This window comes from Ochotona curzoniae, unplaced genomic scaffold, assembly GCF_017591425.1.
Source record: "Ochotona curzoniae isolate NIBS_2020 unplaced genomic scaffold, NIBS_Ocur_1.0 scaffold_4683, whole genome shotgun sequence".
Classification (NCBI taxonomy): domain Eukaryota; kingdom Metazoa; phylum Chordata; class Mammalia; order Lagomorpha; family Ochotonidae; genus Ochotona; species Ochotona curzoniae.
In genome coordinates this window covers 5,818,116-5,836,383 of record NW_024467121.1, presented here as the reverse complement: position 1 = coordinate 5,836,383, position 18,268 = coordinate 5,818,116, and the positions used below count along the sequence as shown (strand labels likewise).

Here is an 18,268-nt window from a genome sequence, read left to right as displayed (position 1 = left end):
TGAAAGCTTTCTGAAAATTTGAGAGTTTCAAAATAAAAGCAATTTTTTGGAGAAAAGTCCCTTGGGGCTGACATAGCAGATAAAATGATTGAGGGGTTACAGTTCATTTTAGTACTGTCTGGATAAGGCCAAGCTAGATGAACCAGCCCATTGGACCGTAAGTATTCCCAAATGCATCAGATGAGGCTGATTTACAATTCAGAATGGAGTGTTTCAGAATTTGAAATATTGTCTCGTGACATCTTATTTTTTCTCATCTTTTTTTCCCATGATATTAACTTTGTTCTGTTGTAAATTTCTAGCATACAGGACTGCTGTAACGATTAATGCACTAATGTGTGTGAAAGTCCTTTGTAAATTGTGGAAATACTATCTCTGAGCCTTCCCGTGTTTAGGATGTGAGTAGTGCTGAATTATAATACCTCGAGCTGTATTTTAAGAGGATGCAGAGCTTGTATTCAAAGGAAGACAGGCTTATTCAAGGACTTTAGTAGATTCATCTCCTTCATAAAAGGAGTCATTAAAAAGCTCATGGAAAATACATATTATAAAAAATATACTCATGGATTTCAGACTTTTTGCACCAAAATAAACTTAAATTCTACTTTCCATGGACTTTTGTTTTTGACAGATCCTTCTCTTTTATTTAGGACAGTGAGTATATGAAATAAATGCAATTTGCCTGTAGTATATCTAAATCAGTGTTTAACACATGTAACAAATATTTGCTTTGTTAGTAATGAAACAAACCTTCACTTATTTTCTATGCTCATCTAATCAGTAGCAGTTAAAGAAAATCTTTCCCCAGAGATTGGAAATGAACAAGCAAGAGCTTCAACATAAGTCAATAGAACATTAAATAGGGAACAGCTCAGAGTTGCTTGCTGTGCTATTGTGATAATTTCAATTAAGGCTTTAAAGTGTGCTTTCAGAACTTTATTGTTCCACTAAAGATAGAATTAAGTCAATGTCTGAGGAGTACTTGGAATGAGTAAAGATACTGGACGTTTTGTTCCTTCCGAAGGAGACAGGCCAGAATATCTATAAAATGGTGACATTTTGACCCTAGCTGGAAGAAAGCCGAATCAAAAGCATTAGGGAGCAGCAGACATAACCCATTTGGTAGAAGAAACATTCTTAAAAGTTAATGAACTTGACAAGGGTTTTCAGCTACAGTGATTCAGGTGCAGCCTGTGGTGGGTGTGGGCTTCATTGGAATAGCTGAGGGCTGCGTCAGTTGGCACATGAGGCTATGATGATGCATATTAGCAACATTGAGTAATTACCATGCATGAGGATCCATGTGAAATGCCTGCAGTGTATTTTCTCAGTTAAACCTAACAGCACGGAGGTAGCTATGTTACTTGCAGTATTCTTATTTTATCAATAACATGGGTTTACAGACTTAAACATATGCAAGGTCACATGATGTAGTCACCAGGCAAAGACAGCTATGGAGTGAATTGTCACCCCCATATATCCTGTCCGCCCATCTCACCCCAAGTTTGTAGGTTGAAATTCTAACCTTCAGTGCGCTGATATTTGGAGATGGAACCTTTGATGAAAATGTTAGATGATCATGATGGCGGGTCTCTCATGATGGGGTTTGTGGCTTTCTTAGAAACGGAAGAGAATGCATGGATGAGAGAAGGATGCAGCGAGAGGACAGCTTTTAATAACCTAGGAAGTGGGCACGCATTGTCTTGAATTCACAGGCACTTTGATATTGGGCTTGTAGCACCAGACCTGGGGGAAATAAGTGGCTGTTGTTCAAGCTGTCTGGTCAGTGGTATTTTGTTACAGTAACCTGAGCTGACTGGTACAAGGAGATTAAAATATAATTGTCAGGGGCCCATATGTTCAGAAAGATGGAAGAAAACACAAATATTATACAGAGAGACATGGAAGGTATAAAATACACTCAGAACAAATTTCTAGATTTAAAAAAATACAATGAGAGAAAAATAATGGAGAAATTAACAAAGACTTAGATACTATAAACAAAGTATTTTATAAATTGTAGATGGAAGTCTCCAAAATGAAACAAAAGAAGGACTAAAAATAACAGGGTACTATTGATCAGAGGGGACAATAGCAACTTACCTGTCCCAAAAAAGTGAGGAGGAGAGCAACATCTTCAACAATGACAAACAATAGTTGTGTTAGGAAATGAAACAGGAAAGAATCTTAAAAAATAATAGCTAAAAATACCCACATTTGGTGAAAATTGTAAGTTCACAGATAAAAAAGCTCTACAGGGCCCGGCGTGGTGGCGCAAGTGGTTAAGGTCCTCGCCTTGCATGCCCGGGATCCCATATGAGCGCCGATTCTATCCCGGCAGCCCCGCTTCCCATCCAGCTCCCTGCCTGTGGCCCAGGAAAGCAGTCAAGAACTGCCCAAAGCTTTGGGAACCTGCACCTGCGTGGGAGACCCAGAAGAGGCTCCTGGCTTCGGATCGGCATAGCATCGGCCTTTGCGCTCACTTGGGGAGTGAATCATCAGACGGAGGATCTTCCCCTCTGTCTCTCCTCTCTGTATATCTGCCTTTCCAATAAAAACATAATAAAAATAAATCTTAAAAAAAAAAATTAAAAAAAAAAAAAAGCTCTACAGAACCCAACACGGTAGCCTGGTGGCTAAAGTCCTCATCTCGCATGTGTCAGGATCCCATATGGGCACTGGATCTAATCCCAGCAGCCCCGCTTCCCATCCAGCTCCCTGCTTATGGCCTGGGAAAGCAGTCAAGGATGGCCCAAAGCCTTGGAATCCTGTGCCCATGTGGGAAACCCGGAGAAAGTTCCTTGCTCCTGGCTTCGGATCATCTCAGCTCTGGCTGTGGTGGCTGCTTGGGGAGTCAATCAATGGATGGAAGATCTTCCTCTCTGTCTTTCCTCCTCTCTATGTATCTGAGTTTCCAAAAAAATGAAAAGGAAAGAAAAATTTAAAAAAAGAAAAAGACTCTACAAGCTCCAATTAAAAAGAAGTAAATAATACCATATCAAAACACATCACTTTTTAAAAAGAATATCTTTCTTGATAATGTTTAAAATTTTTTTTTTGAAAGCTATACATATACAGATAAAGACAGAGACAGAAGGGGCTGAGCCACTCCCTGTGATGCTGACATCTCATATGAGCCCTGGCTGAGTCCTGGCTGCTCTGCTTCTGATCCAGCTCCCTGCGATCATGCCTGGGAAAGTAATGGAACATGGCCCAAAAGCTTGGGCTTCTGTCACTCATGTGGATATGTTTCTGGGCGTCTGGCTCTGGCCTGACTTGGTCCTGGCTGTTTTGGCAATTTAGGGGAATGAACCATTGGGTGGAAATCTTTACACACCGCACTATCCTGTATCACTTCCTCTCTCTCTAACGCTGCCTTTCAAATAAATAAATAAATCTCAAAAAATATTGAAGGGACAATGCTATGGTACTGTATCTCATGTTGGAAGCCACTGCTTCTCATGTTGGGACACCAGTTTGAGTCCTAGCTGCTAATACATCTGAAAAAGCAGCTAAAAATGATCCAGGTGCAAGGAAACCCTGCCATACCTGTAGGGGAGAATGTGAGGGATTTCTAGACTCCTGCCTTTGGCCTGGCCCAGTCATCGCTGTTGTGGCCATTTGGTGAGTGAATTATCAGCTAGAAAAACTCTTTTGCTCTCTGACTCTCTGTTACTCTGCCTTTTAGATAAATAAATCTTGCCCAAAAGTAGTTTGTTAAAAAAAAAAAAAAGCTGAAGTGGCTGTATGCACGTTAGGCAGAATATATTTCTAAGCAAGTAATATGACTGGAAATAAAGAGCATCATATTAAAGTAATCAAGGAATTATTTCCTCAAGAGAATATAGTGATCTCAAATGTGATAGGTGATCCTAATCCTAAACTAAAAGGAGAAATAGCAAATCCACAGCTGTAGTTAGAGAGTTCAATACTTTTCTCTTGATAATTGATAGGACAAATAGACAGAAAGAAAGGATATATAGAACACTATCAATCAAATGACCTAATTGACATTTATAGAATATTCCACTCAACAACAACAGAATGCGCATTCTTTTCATTTCCCAAGACAGACCATATTTTAGGCCATAAAACAAATCTCAGTCAGTTTAAAAGGATTTATGTCATACAAGATATGTTCTCTGACCACAGTTGGATTAAATTAGAAATCAATAACAGATACGTGGCCTATTTCCAAGTTTTTGGAAACTGTATAACATGTTTTTGAATAACCTTGGTCAAAGAAGAAATCACAAGGGAAATTAGAAAATAGTTTGAGCTTAATGAAAATTAAAACAGCATATTATAATTTGTGGGTTACAAATAAAGTAAAAGTTAAAGGGAACTTTAGAACATCAAATGAATATGTATTAGAAAATAGCATAATATAAAGTTAGTGACTCAAGCTGCTTTCATAAAAAACTAGAAAAAGAAAAGCATGTTAAAGCTAAGTCAGCAGAAGAAAGGAAATAATAAAATATAGGAGCAGAAATCAAATAAAAAATTGAAAAAGAGATTAGAATGCTGGTTTTTATTTGAGAATAGGAAAAATAATAATAAAAAACTCTATGGCTAGAAGAATTACAAAAAGAGAGAGAACAAATAACCAATGCCAGGAGTTATAGACATGACATTATTATGTATGCTGTAGAAACTAAAAAAAAAAATAGGAAGGGCATATTAGGAACAGCTCTGTGTCTGTAATTTGACAACTTTTATAGGAAGTAGAAAAGTGTTTTGAAAGACATACTATGAAGAATGAAGGAGAAACAAGAAAATTGACACTCATGTTTCTATTTAAAAACTTAAATTTCTATTTGAAATCATTGCCACAATGAAAACTCCAGACCCAGTTGCCTTCACTGGAGTTCCACCAAATATTTCAGAAAGAAATATTAAGTCCACACAAACTCTTTCAGCCAGTAGTGAAGACAAGGTAGGTTTAACATTCACAGTTGGTCAGTGGTATTCCCATAAGCAAACTAAGCAAGAAATAAGCAAGGAATACCGTATGTATGTTTGTAGAAGAAGAAAAAAGCATGTGTTTAAATCTAGCATCAATTCCTGTTGAAACTCTCAGCAAGCTAGAAATGGAAGGGAATTTCTTCATTCTGATACAGGACGTCTATGAGAAATGGAAAGCTAACATCTTACGAAATGGTGAAAGACCATGAGCTGTCCACCAAGTTGAAGTAATAGAAATTTTCTTCATCACTTATATTCAGCAGAGTACTTGAAGCTTTTGTCAGTGTGGTAAGAAAAGAAAAACAAACAAACAAACACGCCTGGATTGTAAAAGACAGAGCTGTCTCTATTCCTGGGCAGTCTAGGAATTAAAAAAAAGAACAGTCTAAAATAAATTACTGGACCAAAAAAAAAATGAGTTAGGCAAGATTGCAAGGCATAATGCCAATATAAGAATTTATTTTTATTTTTGTGTACAAGCAATGACTGTATAAAACTTGCAATTGGAAATAATACCATTTATTAGAGCACCAAAAGTTTCTGAAATACTTAGGGATAGATTTGGCAAAACATGTGTAAGATCTGTAGACTGAAAGCTGTGAAATGTCGTAAGAAAATTAAGACCTAAGTCAATAGAGAGTTTTATCATATTTCTAAATTAGAAGTAGCAATATTAAGATGTCCATTCTTTCCAGATTGGCCTATATAATTCAACATGATCTCCACTGACATCCTAGCAGGCTTTTCATTTTATAGAACTTGGCATGCTGACTCAGAAACAAAATTAAAAAAAAAAAAAAGAACAAAGTTGGAAGACTTGCAGTGCCTTACTTGAACATATTTAAAATTACAGTCTTTGATGGTTGGTAGCTTGAAGGGCAAGGAGAGGGCAATGATTTTTTCTTAAAAGATGCCACGTAAATTAAATTGATTAATGAAAATTCTTTCAGCAAATTGTGCTTGAACGATTGTGTATGCATGAAAGGAGAAAATAAAAACAACCTCAATATTCACCTCACACTGTAAGAATTAACATTTGAAGTGCACCTTAGGTTTAATGTAAGAATTAAAGCACTAAATTTTTAGAAATTATTGACCGTGAATTGGATAAATATCTTTAAAATATAGCAAAAAAAACATGCAAAAGTACACAGATAAATTATACCCCATGAACATAGAAACATTTTTCTTTTCAGAAGATACCAATAATAAAATGAAATGGGAAGCTAGAGACTACGTGTTTGCAAAAAATATGGCACACAAAGGGCTTTTATCCACAATTTGTAAAGAACTTTGGAAAGTTAGCAATTGGGAGGAAAAACTGGGCAGATTGAAGAAGCATTTTGTCCCTCAATATCATTAGTCATTAGGCAGATGAAAAGTGCAAACACAAAGAGATACTACTGCACTAACATTAAAAAGACTGATTATTCCAGGAGTTAAAGAGATGGAAAAACTCATGTCTCATATGCTGCTGGTGGAGATATATATAATATAAATATAAGTAAATATATAAATATATTCTGGTGGATATTTATTTATTTATTTATAAGGTTCCCTGCTCCCCTTCTTCATAGAGAAAGAGCGAGAGAGAGAGGTTCCCCAAATGGCTGCAACAGCTGAAGCTGAGCCAATCTGAAGCCTCTTGTGGGTCTCCCATACGGGTGCAGAACTCAAGGACTTGAGCCATCCTCTGCTGCTTTCTTATTCCATAAGCAGGGAGTTTACAGAATCCGAGCCTGTATCAGATGCTGGCACATAGGCTGAGGATTAGCCTGCTATATCACGTACTGGCCGTGAAACAAACATTTTATGTAACAATTTAATAGTAACTTAAAAAGTTAAATACCATATCCCATAGTGTTCCACGCCAATATAATTGTCCAAGAGAAATTTTTTTCTTCTTTTTTCCCTTTTTAAAAAATTATTATCATATAATTTTTAAATGATATATAAAATTTCCTCCTGGTATTTCCCTTATCCCAGCCCCAATTCCCTCCCTCCCCCCACCTAGTTCCTCTGTATCATTACTAAAGTATAGTTCTTCATACACAGTCATATGTCCATCATTGCGGGCATGCACAATGGCAGGGAGAGAGTCCAGCATCCTATTGTCAAGATATAGTAAACAGTTTCATTGCAAGTCCATCTTTAGCCTGGAAGTAGAGATGCATACCTCATTGTATCCTCAAATCTGAATATGTTAGTCTCCATTTCACAGCTGCTGTAAATCCCCTCAAATGAAAAGTCATAATACAAAATGAATAATAGAAAGAAAAATAGAAATTTACAATGCCAAGAAGTTAGAGTATGTCACTAGATATGACGGTCTCCATTACACAGCTGCTATACATCCCCTTAAATGAAAAGCCACAAAACAAAATCAACATCAGGAAGAAAAAAGAAATTAACAACACAATGAAGTTAAATAACATGCTACTAAATGACTAACGTGTAGCTGAAGAGATGAAAATCAAGAACCTTCTTGCAGAAAATGATGCTGCTGTATGATCTATGACTCATTGAATGATTTAATCAGAAGACTGCTTTGAAGAGATGAAACTAACTGAAAACATCAAAACCCATGCGAAATAGTTTCGGCTGATTTTTGTTGGTGACAAACAAATAGATGGGTTTTGCTTTTAAATCCAGTCTACTAATCTAGGACGTTTGATTGAACTTAAACCATTTACATTCAGGGTTAATATGTATGGGTAGTACTTTGGTCCTGTCATTTTAGGAATGAGTTGTTCATTGGTTTAGTCTTCTGTTGTCATTTTACTGGAATGTTCTTTGCATTTACCTTTGGTTTTGGTGGGTGCTGTTCCTTTTCTCTGTCAAAAGAACATCTTTAAGTGTCCTTTGGAGGGCAGGTTTGGAAGAGGCATTTTCGTTTAACTCTTCTTTACTGTGGAAGCATTTTATTTCAGCTTCAAAGACAAAGGAAAGTTTTGCTGGGTACATTATCCAGGGCCGACAATTTTTTTCTTTTAGAATCTGGAATATATAGCTCCAGTCTATTCTTGCCTGTAGAGTTTTCTGTGAGAGGTCTCCTGTGAGTTTAATTGGCCTTCCTTTATATGTCAATTGATTTTTTTCACGTGCACATTTAAGGAGCTTTTCCTCATGTTCGATTGAAGAGAGCTTGTTGATCATGTGTCATAGTGAAGATTGCTTTTGATCAAGCCTGTTTGGAGTTCAGTGCCCCTCCTGAATGTTGTTTCCCAATTCTTTCTCTAGATTAGGGAAATATTCTTTTATTATTTCATTACATATATTTGTAAAACCAGTTTCTCTTTCTGTACCTTCTGGGACTCCCATAACTCTTATATTAGGCCTCTTGATAGTGTCTTTCAATTCTTGAATTTTTTGAAATTTTTTTTTTTTGGCCTGATCCAGCTCTGCTTCCAACTTTTTGTTTGCTTCTCCCTGATGACAGGAAATATCTTCTAATTCTGAGATTCTTTCTTTTGCTTGCTTCATTCTATTTTGGAGACTCTCCACTGTACTTTTAATTTGCTCTACTGTGTTCTTAATTTCTGATATATCAGCCTTGATTTGCTTTATTACTGCTATTGCTTGTGTAAAATATTCCTTCCTTAAATTCTTTGAACTTTTGTATGTGCTTCTCATTGTTGATCAGAAGCTTTAAAATGAGTTTTCTGAATTCTGTGTCCCCTATTTTCTTGATGTCTTCCTCAGTTAACTCTGAGATTGGCATGTGGTTTTGTTCCTTTGAGGGAAGTTTTCAGTAACATTCATTGAGCCTTTGTCTCTTCTTTTGCTCTTGGTCATTGTACTTCTGGTTAGCAGAGTCTTCTCCTTGGTGCAGGTTTCTACGCTGTGTCACCCACAGGTCTACAGTTTGGTTTTACTTATTTCAGTTGGTACACAACTCTTTGCTTGCAGCCAATTGTGCCACTACCTCCAGTGAGTTCCAGGTTTGAGTTCTTATGTTAGATTTTCACAAAGAACTCCGTAGGCCCAGCTCTTGGCTCACCACTCCCCACCTCTCTCACTCTCCTGTGATACTGTGCTGAGGCTGTACCGTTGTCTCTGCAACCTTTCTCCCACTTCTGTTTGGAGCAGGTCCCAGGATTATGGAGACACCAGGTGTCCTAGATAGCTAGCTTGTTGGTGGTGCTGATCTTGCCGTAACATGTTGGACGTTAGGTCTAGGTGCCACATGGACCTATTTTAACCAGTATGATGCCACAGTCGGTATTATTTTCCTGTGGGCCCAGTGCAATTCACGGAACTCAGCGAGTTCTCGCGAGCTCAGCACATGTGCAGTTCACTGTTGTCCCTGCAGTCCTAAAGCTTTTTGCCACAGTGTGCAAAATGGCTCCTGATGTACCACTGGCAAAGGTCTTGATCTGCTGGCTGTCAAGTCTGAGGGCTATGCAGACCTGTTTTGGCTGGAACCTGTAGAATTCCACGTTGGTGTAGTTAACTTGAGTCAGAAATGAGTTCATTCACAGCTCGGCGTATGCTCAGTCCTTATCCTTGCCTTTGCCTCCTTAGGCAAAATGGTTCCCTATTTGGCTCTAGGGTGCTGACTGGCTGTGAAATCCACCCTGTTCTCGCACTGCCCATCTGGGATCTGCTGCTCTGTCTCTGCTCCTAGTCAAATCAAATGGACCAGCAGGACGGACAGTTCTTTGTCTGGGTTCAGCTCCCAAGCTCCCAGTGAAAGTCCCTTCCCACCTGGTTGCTGGTGGAGTTCGGGCTGCTGGTGGAGTTCAGATTGCCTTAGCTGAATGCCGCTGCAGTATCAGTCACTACAACACCACACTGTTGTGTCCTTTCTTTCCTGTGTCTGACAATCTCCAGGTGCCCCCCTGCTGTTGTTCTGTCCTCTCTGCTTCATCCTGATTAAATGTTTTTCTGTTCGTTTAAACGTGCCCTTACCCTATTCTGCCATCTTGGTTCTCCCTGTCCAAGAGAAATTAAAAAGTATGTATGTGCAAACATGTGCATGGATTGTGGATGAACATTCATAGCATCTTTATTTTTTAATATTGAACAATTTTTTAAAAATTTGAAATCCAGAGATAAAAATAAAGAGATGTATAGTTCCAGTCCCCAAATGCCTGTAAGTCTGGGGTGGGCCAGACTGAAACCAGGAGCTCAGAGCCTGTTTTGAGTCCCTCACACAACAGCTCAAACACATGAGCCAGCATTTGCTGCCTCCCTGGGCGTGCATTAGCAGGGAAGCTGCAATTGAAGCAAAGTTAAAGCGTAAGACAGGCATTCTAGTATGGGATGTGGCTGTCGCAAATGACAACTTAACCACCGTATCATATACTAATAAAGCTGCCCTTCTCAGCAGCTTTATTTAAAATAAAAACAAAAACCCACTACACATAGCTCAAATGTCCATCAATAGGTGAATTTTGTTATAGTCAAACAATATCATGATAGCAATGTGAAAGAACCAAGCGTGAATATACTCAGCCTATATCGACCTCAACATAGTTACATTGAATGAAAGTAGCTGAAGAGAACTACTGTGTGTTTATGATCCCATTTCAGCAAGATTCTAGAAAATGCATGCTAATTGTCAGCAACAGAAAGTATATTTGTGGTTCCCTGGGATTGAGTTAGTGCAAAAGAAGGTGGAATGGATTACAAAGGAGTATGAGGAAATGTTCATGATAGAAAGGCCCGTTGTGGTGACAATTTCATGGGCACACACATACCAAGACCCATTAAGTTGTGTGCTTTAAATATGTGCATCATACTCTGTGCCAATTATACCTCATTAAAGCTGTAATAAAAGGAGAGAGAGAGGGACTTTTTTTTTTAAGACTTCATTTAGATTGAGTATTGGACAGGAATCCTAACATATTCCTCTGGTGAAGTCCTGAAGTGTTGTATTAACAGTTGTGGTAGAGGCCTGGGCATTTAATGAGAACTTAGGCTAATCTTCAGTGTCACAGTGAAGTAAAGTGATTTGTTCAGGACAGGTACATGCCATTCAGATAAATCTTTGAAAGAATCCCCTTTCTCATGATGCTCCCTTGAGAACATTCAGAAGACCAGCATGCCCTGTCCAACTTTGTGACTTCAAATCTTTCTTGGACAATGCTGTGTCCATAGGGGTTCTTGGTAAATAGATGATGGCCAGTTGAAAGCATGCTGTTTCCAAAACTGAATTATAGATGAGCCCTGCTTCACTTTGCTGGCATATTGGAAAGATGCACTCAGCAAGCGATAGATCCTATTACAGTTTCCACTTATTGGACATATTTAGTGTTTTCTTTGTGCACAATGTTGTTATGCTGGCATGCTTGAGTCTGGGAAAGCCTCTGAAGTGGAGGGTACTTATTCAGGGTCTGAGTCTGGTTGCAGGTGACAGAGAAGTCAAAAGACATTGGCTTAAACAACGTGAAAGAGCATCCAAGTCTATGCTGATGCAGTGGCTTTGCTTGGCAGCCAGGCTTGCTTTTCTCTTGTTTTCCCATTCGTTCTACATCTTTCTTGGTCTAGATATTTGACAGGGGATCATACCAAGTCTACTTTGCCTCCATAGGAAGGGCTTATTGGCAGAAGAATGGTAACTTTCATAGAAATTCCCAGCCATCACTTCTCTGTAGGGTCTTCTGGCCACTGAGCTGAAGGAGATGGCTTGTCGTTAAGAAATCAGGTCAGATATTGTGAGGCTGAATAGCAATTGTAGCTACAGGGAAGGAACTCAGTTTTAATCTTATAAATGATTATATTTCATGGAAGCCCATGATACTGAAATATTATCCAATTGTTTATTTCTTGCCTCAGTTAGAAAGTGGCATGGGGGGGGGGAGGGGGGAGCTTGAGTCCTGGGGCTGGATGGAACATGGGCTTAGTGTGCAGTCCGTGCCCAGTTGCTTCTGTTTCAGATCTATGAAGGAAGTAAATTATCACACCTCTCTAAAGTTACATTCTGCTACCTGGTACTAACACACTTCAGAATTTCAAGGAAAGGGTCATTGAAAGAGGAGTTTATTTTGGTGTAAAATTTAAAATTTTTATTTGAAAGAGTGTGCATGAGAAAGAGAAGAGGGAGAGAAAGGTGTCTTCCCTCCTCTGCCTCATGCCCCAAATACCCACAACAGCCAGGGCTGTGCCATACAGAATCCAGAAGCCAGGAAGGGGTGACAGAACCCTAATACTTGGTCTATCATAGGCTATCTCCCTGGATACTCATTAACAGGAAACAAGATTATAAGCAGAGGCAGGATTGAACCCAGACACTCAGATATGGCATGTGTGTGTCCCAAGCAGCTTTTAAATCATTGTGCCAAACACCAATCCCTGATAGAGAACATTACGAAATCCATGCATATGAGGAATCTTCACAAACGTCATGAATATGCATCGAATGAAAAAGCTTAACATGGATTTCAAATTATTTTGTACTAAAACACGCATCTTTTCATACAGATTGTCCATGGACTTTCCAAGTGCTCTGTGTTTTCCTCTGCAAACTTTCCCATGCAAGGTTAGTTGACATGTGGGAGTGGAACCATTGATAAAAACAACCTACAAGGCACATGTGAAGAAGATCATGGGAGATTTATCATTATTGAGTAGTTGGTGGCACACTCATTGCTGAGTCCTTTATTTATTTTTTTAAGGTTTTATTTTATTTTATTTGAAAAAGAGAGGCAGAGGCAGAGAGATCTTCCCTGACTTACCCCTTAGATGATTGCTACCAGAAGTCAAGAGCTTCACTGGGGTCTCCCAGGTGCTTGTAGGTGCTCAAGCACTTGGCCATCTTCCATTGTTTTCCCAGGTGCATTAACAGGGCATGGACAAGAAGTGGTATAGATGGGATACGACCAAGTGGCATATGGGATGCTGGCATCGCAGGCGACAGCTTAACCCATTATGGCACAATGCTGGTCCCATGGCTGAGTACTCTAAACTGCTATGGAAAATCCATTCCTTTGAATTTTAAGAAGTAGCTGAATTTCATTTTTCACAGGAAGAAGCCAAGTCATGCAAGGAATCATAATGAAACAGCTTTGTCTGGAGACCTGAAATGATGGGCTTGCTCTCCTTTCCTTTGCCTTGTATGTCCTATTTCTTTTGGAAAAAGTGGAATTTACCTAAAGAACGAAATTGCAAGAACTTTTCTTTGCAAGTCAGCCCTACAGGTTTCTAGGAAGGATGGGCCTCTGCATTTTCAGAGCCTTGACTGCAGCTTTATCTTTTACATAGGGTGCAGAGGTGTTGCCTAGCAACATCCATTCTTCCAGCTTTGCAGTCACAAAGCCCACAATGGAGCAGAGTTTGAGAGTGGGATCCTCCTGTCTTTGCTTCTTCATTTTGGTGAGGGAGGAAAGAAAAGCCAAATGGAGTGAGAAACACATTCAACCACATGATGCATGAGCTGCACCAGTGGGTGTTGAGAATGGTTGAGAGCCATGCAACTCACATGCAATAAGCAGGTGCCCCCATTAAGAGAATGAAAAGAGTGTATTCACAGCTGCCAAGGCTAATTAGGGACAGTCAGGAATGGAGTGAGGTGGTCGGATAGCTTGGGAATGGAAGTTGTTGAACAATTGGGTGACCAAGCACATTCATGTCTTCTTTCTTTTGGAGGGTGTTTGTTGTTGTTGTTGTTGTTGGTTAGTCCAGGTTAGTGGGCCCAAGGGAAATAGGAACAACTGGGTGAAGTTGTTTTATTTCCAACTCCTTTTCTTATTGCATGAAATCACAGCTCATACAAAAGTGAAGTTGAACAGTATGTGTTTATTTTGGCACAAAATTTTTTCATAGTAGTACAGAGTACATATGAAAAAAAACTGCATGAACTTCACAATTACTTTGCGCCAAAGTAAACTCGTACTTTGAATTTCCTTTTCCACAACCTTTCTGAAAACCCATGTAAGCGAGTAAGAAGGTGTTTGGGACAACCTGCTTCCAAGTCTAAGTGCTCATGTATCATAAATCCTTCCTTGGGCTTGTTCAGTAGATGGATGCAGCACCTGACACTTGGGATAAATCTGCAGCAACAGAAGCATTTGAGTGTCAGAAGTGCCCCTGGTGCCGGTTCCTGTTCTCCCTCCACTGCCTCCAGCAGCTCCTGGAGATTAAGTGGCGCAGCCTGGGCCAGCCAAGCAAGCCAGAGATTTCCAATCTGAGAGATTACAATCTTCCCTCTTGGCTGAGCCGTTTTCTGAAGTGAATCAGATGAGTTTTTCAGAGCTGAAGGAAGCCAGAGGATGAAATAAATAAAATCAGAGAGGAAATTGCAAGGGCTGCTGGTGGGGGAACATATGTTTTCAGATGATATTTTAAAATAGATGGGGAGTTGATGAGACAGAGATCCTGCAAACTGACTCCAGATGGCAGGAATAGCAATGGCAAGCTGGTGTGAAGGGACAGAACACAGGCTGGCACCAGACAGGGGGACGTGAGGCGGAGGCAGGGAGGAGGGGGAAGCTAAGCAGCAGCGTGGAGGGGAGGGGAGGGGCGGCCTGAGAGCGTTCCAGGTTTACAGAAGGGAATGGAGTCATTGTATCTGTACCCTTCACTGCTGGTTTAATAATGCACTCGGTAGCTTCATGTCAAGTAATAGACTTTGCTTTATGACTTGTTTATGAAAGAGGGTGATTTGCTTCACTTTGACGTCTTTGCTAAGGCAGTGGCCATCAGCAAAACGATTCAAGTGACCACCCGCAAAAGGCCTTGGAGGAAGTGAATCCGAGGGAGACTCCTTCCTGTTTTACTTTTTCTTTATGTTCAAATCATGATGACATATGTATATTGAAGGATGTCTGTGCTTTCCCTATTAAACCTGAAATGACCTAAGGTCATCATCATGGATTGATTGGGAGGGGAAGTGTTACTCAAAGAAAAAACGGAGAAATAAGAAATTAGTGAAAGAGTGCCTTCCCATGAAGAAGAGCGGAGGAATAATTCACCCACCTTCCCTTTGTGTGAAGGATCTCGTTTTGTTTGCATGATGATTATTAAACACAGGTGGATTTCCTGACTTTGAACCTGACACTTTATTTTCTTTTGGGGAGCTTTTTGCGACTGCCTGATGTTTTCCAGGAAGTATTCTAGGGCTGCAAGAAGAAACCTTTCTAGTTCTTCTGCCTTTGTCTTTGTTGTGAATACCTGCATTGTGTGTGTGAGACTGCATGTGAGTGTATGTGTTTGTGTGAGCATATGCAGGTGAGTGTGTGAGCATGCGTGTATGTGTGTATGTGAATGTGGGAGTGGGTTCTGTGTGTGTGTGCCAGTTGCTATCCGAGGGGGGTGGTCTGCAACTTGAGCCTCTCACTGTCAAAGAGCACACCCACACACATTTGGCTTTTGTCAGTTGACCTATCTTTACTGGTTTTTGGATTTTGCAACAACTGTTTATGTCCAGGTAGTTATTGTTATGGCATTAAGTTATCAAGGTTTACAGAAAATATTAAAATTCAAAAGATGAGTGTAGATGTTCTATTTGGGGCCATAATGAACAAGGCAGCAATTGTCTAGACCATTTAATCAGGTGATTGTCCTGGTGTCGCTAAGGACTTTCAGTTGAAGTTGGGACTGTTACACAAAGAAGAAGGCACCTTCATTTACAAGGTGGTTCTTGTCCTGCTTTAGGGAAGTACTAGTAATTTCAGTTTGTAGGATGAAGTCATTGCTTTTAGGGGGTTTATGTTTCATTTTCCTTAGATACTGACCCAGACTTCTCCTTGCTGTTTGTGTTTCTTTTGGACTTTTTCATTTGTGCTTGTTGCTTGCCATGGAAACTCATTTGTACATCTTTTGTTGGTGATGATGTAACCAACACAGTTAAGACAGAGCCCCCAGCCTGACATACATAAAGTGACTTGTTAGGCCATGCTGAGATGGAGGCTGGCGTGTTGCTAATGGGAACAGAAGGGTTGCACCAGATGATTGAGCTCATTTTGTTTGCTAAGGAACAACAAATAATAACTCTAAATTTTATTTGTAGACAGTTGGGCATAGTGGGTAACATTTTTGAAGATAGTAGTAGCTGAGAAGTTAAAAAGACAAGTGTGTTTAAATATAAGCTGAGTGATGGATTTATTAAGTATATATATATATATAAAGAATAACTGAATAGCATGTAGATTGTTGATACTGAGGCTGTTTGTGATCATGAAGGGATAGCAATTTTGTGGGGAGCTGGGATGAAAGAGATAATCCTGGAGTGAGATGATCCATAGAGATATACATTAAGGATGGACTGATAGGATAAAACCACTCCAAAGCACTTGTTAAAAGTATATTTTTAAAACCAAGCAACTCTACAAATTTGTGTGAATATTCTGTTCTTTATACAATCTAAGAACTACTAAACAACTTCTTCAGACTAATCCACTGCAAAGATTTTTGAGAAGTATATTCTCTTTGTAATTTATGTTAGAGCCATCTCTGGCTAAAAGAATGAATGAACTGAAGGTGTGGAGGGGGAAGGGCAGAGAGCTCAAGGAAGGTGAACAAAAGGCTGGGAATAATGGGATCTTAGAATTTGAGAAGTATTGAAGTCCAAGGTAAATTTTATTATTTTCTGGGGGTGGGGACAGAGTCTTGTTTTCCTGAAGTTATACAAAAAATATCCTTTATCTCTTTAAAATTTTTTTTTATTAATTACATTGAATTATGTGACACAGTTTCATAGGCTCTGGGATTCCCCCAACCCCTCTGCCTACCCTCCCCCCATGGTGGATTCCTCCACCTTGTTGCAGTATTACAGATCAAATTCAGTTGAGAGTCTTTCATTGCAAGCATATACCAAGCAAAGAGTCCAGCATCTAATTGTCCAGATATGTTCAATGGTTTCTTGGGGAGATCATCTCTGGTCTGAAGGTAGAGCTGGCAGAATATCATCCTGAACAGCAAACTTCCTTTGGGATTCGGGAGAGGAGCTTTCTCTGGTCCTTACTTAGTTCCAACTTTGGATCCCCATCCTCTTTGGCAATGACTATCCTTTATCTCTTAAATAAACAAAATGACTGTTTTTCTGTCCTTGATTTCTAACTTTATTGTTGCTTGTGTTTATGATTGACACATCATAATTGTACAGATTCTGTGGTACAATGTTATATTTCAGCACCTGAATATATTAGGTATATTTGGTAATCAGCATATCCACACTTCAATGTTAGGTCATTTATTTATGAGTAGAGCATTCAAAAATATTCCAGCTATTTTGAAATATATGTTTTTATGAACTCTAGTCATTCTAGTATACAAAAATTACCAGAACTTGCTTCTCTCATCTAGCTGTGACATTGTGCTTGCTGACTATTTTCCCCACCCATCTACCCTTTGGGGACCATTGCTCCATTCTCTATGCCTGTGAGAATAATTCACGTTCCACTTGTGAGACCATATGGTATTTACCTTTGTGTGCTGGGCTTCTTTTGTGTAATGTGATTTTCACCGGTTTCATCCATGTTTCTGAAAATGACAGGATTTTCTCCTTTCAAATGCAGAGTAGTATTCTATTGTGCATAAGCGGCAAGTTTTCTTTACCCATTTTCTGTTGATGGATACTTAGGTTGATTCTGTATCTTGGCTGCAATGAGTAGATATTGCTCAAAAGAAAACAAACAAATGGCCAACAGGTATATGAAAAAATGTGTAATGTCACTCGGGAACAGGAAAATGCAGCGAAAATCACAATGACATACTACCTTATTCAAGTTAGACTGACAGGAAAAAAATCAAAAGCTAACAAGTGCTGGGAGGATTGGAACAATAGCAGTGCTTACAGACTGACTGTTGGTGGCAATGTAAATTAGTACAACCATTGTGGCATCAGCACAGAAGGTCCTCACAAAACTGACACTAGAACTACCATGTGACCTGGAAGCCACACTCCTGCTGTACCCAAGGAAGAAGACATCGGTCTGTCAGATTTCTGTACTTTCTTGATTGTAGTTAACCAAATGGATCATTTTAACAAATTACATTTTTCTTTGGGCGAAAATAAAATTTATATACCTGTGAGGGCTAACCTATTTAAAGCAAAAAGCACAGAATTACTATTTTATTTAACATTGCATTTAGAGCATTCGAATCCTAAGACAGTCTGGCTTAACTTTTTCATTTTACTCATGGCAAAGCTGCAGCCTACCAAGGTTAGATAACTGACTCAGCCTAGTAATGCATCAGTGGATCTCAGAACCCAAGTTGTATCACCATCTGGTGCTGTTGGATGTGGTGTTGTGAGGGCTTGAGGGGTAGGTGTCTGAGGAAGATAAACTCCAGTCTTCCTTGTCCACCGACTGTCTTGGAAGTGGCCAGGAGGCAAATGCTGTTGGAGGTGTCCCTGTCC

General features: G+C 39.4%; 1 protein-coding gene and 1 non-coding gene across 2 annotated transcripts in view; both read left to right on the top strand.

Moving 5' to 3' along the window:
- The window catches only part of LOC121148039 (LIM zinc-binding domain-containing Nebulette-like), a 194,551-nt gene that overhangs the window by 50,268 nt on the left and 126,015 nt on the right, over window positions 1-18,268 (top strand). The window lies entirely within an intron of this gene.
- On the top strand, window positions 9,945-10,017 carry LOC121148280. The gene has a single exon (XR_005882545.1). It is a non-coding gene; the product is annotated as a small nucleolar RNA SNORD113/SNORD114 family (small nucleolar RNA).